At 40.8% G+C, this 7,109-nt stretch overlaps 1 non-coding gene across 1 annotated transcript; it reads left to right on the top strand.

Moving 5' to 3' along the window:
* Positions 1-6,259: 6,259 nt before the first annotated feature.
* On the top strand, positions 6,260-6,327 carry LOC128566199 (small nucleolar RNA SNORD56). Its single transcript, XR_008374487.1, has one exon. It is a non-coding gene; the product is annotated as a small nucleolar RNA SNORD56 (small nucleolar RNA).
* Positions 6,328-7,109: the final 782 nt, after the last annotated feature.

The raw sequence follows: 7,109 nt of genomic DNA, 5'->3' as shown, positions 1-7,109 counted from the left end.
ATCACCATGAACTAGTTGTATATACTGCAAGTTGTATACCTTTGTGTTAGGCAGAAAAATTGCCCCCACCCAACCCCTGCTGAAGATGTCTCCATTCCAACCCTCAGATAAGGTAGCATGCTATCTTACATGCCAAAAGGGACTTTGAAGATGCAATTATGAATTAAGGGTATTGAGATGGGGAAATTATCCTGAATTATCTTGGTGGGTCTAATCTAATCACATGATTCCTTGAAAGCAGGGAATCTTTCCTGGGTCCAGAGAATAAGAGACAGCAGCATGAGAAAGGCATGGTTTTTGAAGATGGAGGAAGGGGACCACAAGCCAAGAAGAGCCAGTGGCCTTCGAAAGCTGGGAACCCCCACGGTTTACAATAGGGAAGAAAACAGGAACCTCAATCCTACAACCACAAGCAACTAAATTCCGCCAACAGCCCAAAAGAGCAGGAAACAATCTCTCCTAGAACCCCCAGAAAGGAACACAGCATGCCAACATTTCGATTTTTAGTTCAATGAGCACCATATTAGACTTCTGACCAAAGCAAGCATGTGTTCTTTTAAGCCACTAAGTTTGTGGTAAATTGTTACAGCAGAAATAGAAAACTGATACAACATTATAAAGAAAATCTTATACTTGTGCCCTGTAAAAATACAGCAGAATTTTTATATTAGAAATCTTTAGTATAACCTGGATGGAAATGGAAGACATTATTCTTAGTAAAGCATCACAAGAATGGAGAAGCATGAATCCTATGTACTCAATTTTGATATGAGGACAATTAAGGTCATGGGGGGGGGAAGGAAAAGCAGAGAGAGGGAAGGAGGGAGAGGGGTGGGGCCTTGATGTGTGCCACACCTTCTGGGGCCAAGACATGATTGCAAGAGGCACTTTACCTAACAAATGCAATCAGTGTAACCTGGCTTATTGTACCCTCAATGAATCCCCAACAATAAAAAAAAAAAAGAAATCTTTAGTACAGAAAAATTAACTGGAACATCAAAATGACAAAAGTTTCGGGCGGCGCCTGTGGCTCAGTACCGGCCCCATATGCCGAGGGTGGCGGGTTCAAACCCAGCCCGGCCAAATTGCAACAAAAAAATAGCCGGGCGTTGTGGCGGGCGCCTGTAGTCCCAGCTACTCGGGAGGCTGAGGCAAGAGAATCGCGTAAGCCCAAGAGTTAGAGGTTGCTGTGAGCTGTGCAACGCCACGGCACTCTACTGAGGGCCGTACAGTGAGACTCTGTCTCTACAAAAAAAAAAAAAAAAAAAATGACAAAAGTATCACTTATATAATTTATTTTGCTCATGAAATGCAATAGCATACAGCTAGAAAAATATAAATAAAATACGTACATATAAGAGAAAAATTTCACGAAGATAATTTTATTCAGGAAAGGAAATTATAGGAACCATGTATTCTACCAGGTCAGACAATTAAGTTGGCGAAGTCATCCTAGATATTCATTGCTGAATATCATCAGGATCATCTTTGAAATGTTCCCTTTGGTAAGCTAGGCACAACATCAGTGCCTAGTCCAGTGCAATTTTGGAACGCTTTTTTTTTCCCTCTTCATCTTCCCCTTACTGCCTTTTTTTTTTTTTTCTATTGCTAGGGATTCATTGAGGGTACAATAGACCAGGTTACACTGATTGCATTTGTTAGGTAAAGTCCCTCTTTCAGTTGTGTCTTACCTCACCCCATCTCCTCCTTCCCTCTCTCTGCTCTTCCTTTCCCCACCCCTCCCTCCTTCTTTCTCTCTCTGCTCTTCCCTTCCCCACCCCCACCTTGTCCTTAATTGTCATTAATTGTCCTCATATCAAAATTGAGTACGTAGGATTTATGCTTCTCCATTCTCGTGATGCTTTACTAAGAATAATGTCTTCCACTTCCATCCAGGTTAACACAAAGGCTGTTAAGTCTCCATTTTTTTAATGGCTGAATAGTATTCCATGGTGTACGTATACCACAGCTTCTTAATCCATTCCTGGGTTGGCGGGCATTTAGGCTGTTTCCACATTGTGGCTATTGTAAATTGAGCTCAATCAACAGTCTAGTGCAAGTATCCTTATGATAATGGAACACTGGGCGGCGCCTGTGGCTCAGCGGGTAGGTGGTGGGTTCAAACCCAGCCCCGGCCAAATTAAAAAAAAAAAAAAAGATAATGGAACACTTTTTCGGTAATGTACCTCAGAGCTGTTGTCCTTTAAGGTCAGACAGTTAAGTTCATGAACTCATCTTAGGAAAGGTGCCAGACCACTCCCTCTCTGGCTCTCCATAAAAGGGCCAATGTTAGTGCACCCAACAGCCCTGTGGGGCACTAGCTTCTTTTTGTACCACCTGGGGGCCGACCCACCCAGGAAGCCAGTCGGTCCTCATTCCACCCTGCAGAGTACTGTGGGGAGTGGTGAGGTTTCCCAGCAGCCCTAAAGGGGTTCCACTGGCATGTTCTGCCCCTGGGTGGCCACACTCCCCTTCACATGCTTCTTGCACTGGCGTCCCTCCTTTCTTATCTTTTCTGCTCTTGCTGTCCCAGGCTGCCACTCTGTGCCTTTACAAAGCTGTTTCTCCAATGACAGCTTTTATTATGGAGAAAAATTCTGTAGCCAGTAAAATGTTCCTGTCTCTTTAAGCCACAGAGAGAGGTATCCAGATGTTGAACTTTAATTACTTCCTCTTTGGCTCCAACAAGTTCCAACAGGTTTCCATGGGAACTGATGCCTGAGCCTGTGGTGTGAGGTTCTGAGGGCTCCTGGGAAGACATCCTGACCCCAAGATTCATATCCCTTACAAGCTGTCCCCATGCATGGTAGCCTCTTGTTAAGTTACACCAGAACCTGTCCCCAGGGACTTGGCTCCTCTTTCAAAAGCCTAAGATGTCTGTTAGTTGGAGGAATTGATTTGAGGCAGTTTCTCCCATTCTCTGGACAAGACCTCTGTTGTTTTAAAAATTCCTTTCTTCTGGGTAGTGCCTATGGCTCAAAGGGTTGGGCGCTGACCCCATATGCCAGAGGTAGTGGGTTCAAGCCCAGCCCCGGCCAAAAACTGAAAAAAAAAAAAAAAAAAGAAAAAAGAAATTCCTTTCTTCCTTGGCAATCTGTTGTCTCAATAATTGTATGTTTCTGTGATAGCAACTGTACCTGGATAGAAACCCCCTTGCAGTTTCCACAATACTTGTGCAAAATTCTCTGTCTTTTAATTCTCTTTATGGAATCTTTCCAAGAACAATATTTTTATTGTAATGAAGTCCAATTTTATCAGTTTTTCCTGTTTGGAATTTGCTTTTGATAGCCAAGCCTAAAAATTCTTTGCCTAGCCCCAGGTCCCAAGAACTTTGTCCTATGTTTTTTTAAGTTTTACAATATTATATCACATTTAAGTTTGTGATTCACTTGAGTTAATTTTTGTTTAAGGTATGGATTTAGGTCAAGGTTGCTTTTTGTACCTATGGATGACCAGTCCCAATGTCATTTGTCAAAAAAACTTTGAATTGCTTTTGAATCCTTATTAAAATTCAATTGGATACAGTGTGAGTTTGTTATTTTAGTAAAATAAAAAATTAATATTCATAGCTTGGGAAATTAAAAATATCAAGGTATATTTCTGGAAATATTAATAAAAACACTTTCACAGGTCAAATCAGTATGCATAGTATTAATTCATGTAAATATTTTTAAATGCAAAATAAGTTACTGAAATGAATTATTCAAGATATAAGTTATAAAGACCTATTAAGTGAAATTACACTAGATTGAGTTCAGAAAAGCCCATTTTATACTTGAATAAGAAAAAGGTGTAGCTTTTAGAGGATGAACTTGGTGCACTACTGCCCCCTTGTGGACATATTCTCCTATTACAGGCTAGTATATAAAGCACTGAGAGTAATCCCAAAAGAATCATTTTCCAATTTCCTAATGTCTTAAATATGATGACATTTTAGAGAAGCCTTTTTTTCATAAAAACAGTTCTAGATATTCTCCTTAACTAGTTTTTCATAACATATTTTAATGGGAAGCATAATTTGTTAAATAATTCTAGATAATAATTCTAGATAATACTAATTGATTAAGGTTAAAACTACAAATAGGTTTTATTTTTTCCATGAAAAATAAAAGTTGCTCTGAGGAAAAGTACAGGTTTGTTTTTGTTTTGGCCAGGGCTGGATGTGAACCTGCTACCTCTGGCATATGGGGCCAGCGCCCTACTCCTTTGAGCCACAGGTGCCGCTGGGTTTGTTTTTTAAAAAGCAAATTCTAAGCTCAGCGCCTGTGGCTCAGGCGGCTGAGGCTCCAGCCATATACACCTGAGCTGGTGGGTTCGAATCCAGCCCGGCCTGCCAAATAACAATGTCAGCTGCAACCAAAAAAACAGCCGGACGTTGTGGTGGGCACTTGTGGTCCCAGCTACTTGGGAGGTAGAGACAAGAGAATTGCTTGAGACCAGGAGTTGGAGGTTGCTGTGAGCTGTGATGCCACGGCACTCTACCCAGGGCAACAGCTTGAGGCTCTGTCTCAAAAAAAAGTGAATTCTAAAATTTATATAAAAATTCAAAATATTGAAGATATCCAGTTAAGGGCAGGCATGGTGGCTTTACACCTATAATCCTAGCTCTTTGGGAGGCCAATGCCAGAGGATCCCTTGAGCTCAGGAGTTTGAGACTAGCCTGAGTAAGATGAGACTCCATTTCCACAAATAAATAAATAAATAGGAAAAGTTAGCCAGGCGTTGAATGGGATTCTGTATTACCAGTAACTTGGGAGGCTGAGGGAGGAGGATTACTTGAACCCAGGACTTTGAAATTACTGTGAGCTAAGCTGACACCTCAGCACTCTAGCCTGGGCAACAAAATGAGACAGTGCTAAAAAGAAAAAAAAAAAAAAGAAATAAGAAAGAAAGGAAGGAAAGAAGGAAGAATGAAGGAAGAATGCGGGAGAGATAAAGATAGATCTAAATAATCTTTAAAAATGCATTTGAAAAGCTTGCACTCAAGGAATCAACTTATGGCCAGCATGGTGGTTCACGCCTGTAATCTTAGCACTCTGGGAGGCTGAGGCCAGTGGATTGCCTGAGGTCTGAAGTTCTAAACCAGCCTGGGCAAAAATGAGATCCCCTATTTACTAAAAATAGAAAAATTAGCTGAGTGTTGTGTAGGCACCTGTACTACTATCTACTTGGGAGGCAGAGGCAAGGGGATCGCTTGAACCCTGGGGTTTGAGATGGCTGTAGCTATGATGCCACAACATTCTACCCATGGTGACAGAGTGAAACTGTCTCAAAAAAATAAAAAAGAAAAGAAAGAAACCAACTTCCTTTAAAAACTCGATTCCCATAGTCCCAGCTGCTTGGGAGGCTGAGGCAAGAGAATTGCTTAAGCCCAGGAGTTGGAGGTTGCTGTGAGCCGTGTGATGCCATGGCACTCTACCCAGGGCCATAAAGTGAAACTCTGTCTCTACAAAAAAAAAAAAAAAAGAACTCGATTCCCACTGAAGTTTGTATTTTATCTAGACACCAGTGCTTTTCTAAATCAAGGTGCATTTAAGTAACTTGTGTATCTTATCAACTTGTAGATTACTTACTGAGTAAATCTAAAGTGAGGCTAGAGACTGTTCCCAAATGGTACTGATAGTGCTGAACTTTGTAACAAGGTTATAGATGAGTGGTTTGAAGCCCTAGGCATAATCACCAGGATCAAACCAATTAAATCAGAATCTCTAGAACTGGGCTTCAATCATTGGTGGTTTTAAAGCTCCCAGGTGATTCTAATTCTGAGTGATTACAGGCATTAAGCTAAAAATGTAATGTCTGTAATAACAGACAGTAAGTTAAAAACTCTGAGTATCATTGTCTGTGTGTATTCTCCTCTTGGGAACCACAAATGAATATTAAAATTGAGACACAGGTAAAAACCCTAAAACATGAGCCTGAAAATACTGAATACTAGAGGACATTGATAGACATTTCTACCAATGTAAAATTGACCTATTTAACCTTAAAAGTCAATTTCCTCAGATCCTTATTAAGAATAAAATCTATAGCAGTGGTTCTCAACCTGTGGGTCACAACCCCTTTGGGGATTGAACGACCCTTTCACAGGGGTCGCCTAAGACCATCCTGCATATCATATATTTACATTACGATTCATAACAGTAGCAAAATTATAGTTATGAAGTAACAACAAAAACAATTTTATGGTCGGGTGTCACCACAACATGAGGAACTATAGTAAAGGGTCGTGTCATTAGGAAGGTTGAGAACTACTGGTCTACAGCAACAATATTTATTATCTGCAGCAGTTCACCTATTAAGTGTAGACACTTTGGGTCTGAGTGAGACTGAAGGCAGAGGGAATATGTCAGTGGGAGGTTACTTTTCCTTTAGAGGTTGACAAAAAATAATTTTTTTTTTTATTGTTGGGGATTCATTGAGGGTACAAGAAACCAGGTTACACTGATTGCATTTGTTAGGTAAAGTCCCTCTTACGATTGTGTCCTGCCCCCAAAAGAAAAAATAATTTTTTTTATAGACCACCATTCCAATGTTTTTGATGTGCATTCTTGAATCTGCAATTATTCTTCTAATGTAGATAGTGTTATGCATGTGTTAACTCATGTAAGTTCTATTTAGCTATCTAGAGACACTTTGATTAATTGGTTGGATGATTGGATGCTTGGGTGGTTGGCTCCACTTAGTACTGTGGGTTTAAGATTTATCCATGTTGGGTGGAGCCTGTGGCTCAAGGAGTAGGGCGCCAGTCCCACATGCCAGAGGTGGTGGGTTCAGCCCCAGCCAAAAAAAAACACACACACACACAAAAAAAAGATTTATCCATGTTGCTGTGGTGCTTATGTCTTTATTAAAAGTTTTGTTGCTTAAAAATAATAATAATAATAATAATTTTTTAAAAAAGGAAAAAGGGGCTCAGCGCTCATAGCACAGTGGTTATGGCACCGGCCACATACACCGAGACTGGGAGGTTCGAACCCAGCCCAGCCCTTCTAAGCAACAATGACAACTGCAACAGAAAAATAGCTGGGCATTGTGGGGGTGCCTGTAGTCCCAGCTACTTGGGAGGCTGAGGCAAGAGAATGGCTAAAGCCCAAGAGAGCTGTCAC

The sequence above is a fragment of the Nycticebus coucang genome, chromosome 14, assembly GCF_027406575.1.
Source record: "Nycticebus coucang isolate mNycCou1 chromosome 14, mNycCou1.pri, whole genome shotgun sequence".
Classification (NCBI taxonomy): Eukaryota; Metazoa; Chordata; class Mammalia; order Primates; family Lorisidae; genus Nycticebus; species Nycticebus coucang.
This window is presented reverse-complemented; position numbering and strand designations above follow the sequence as displayed.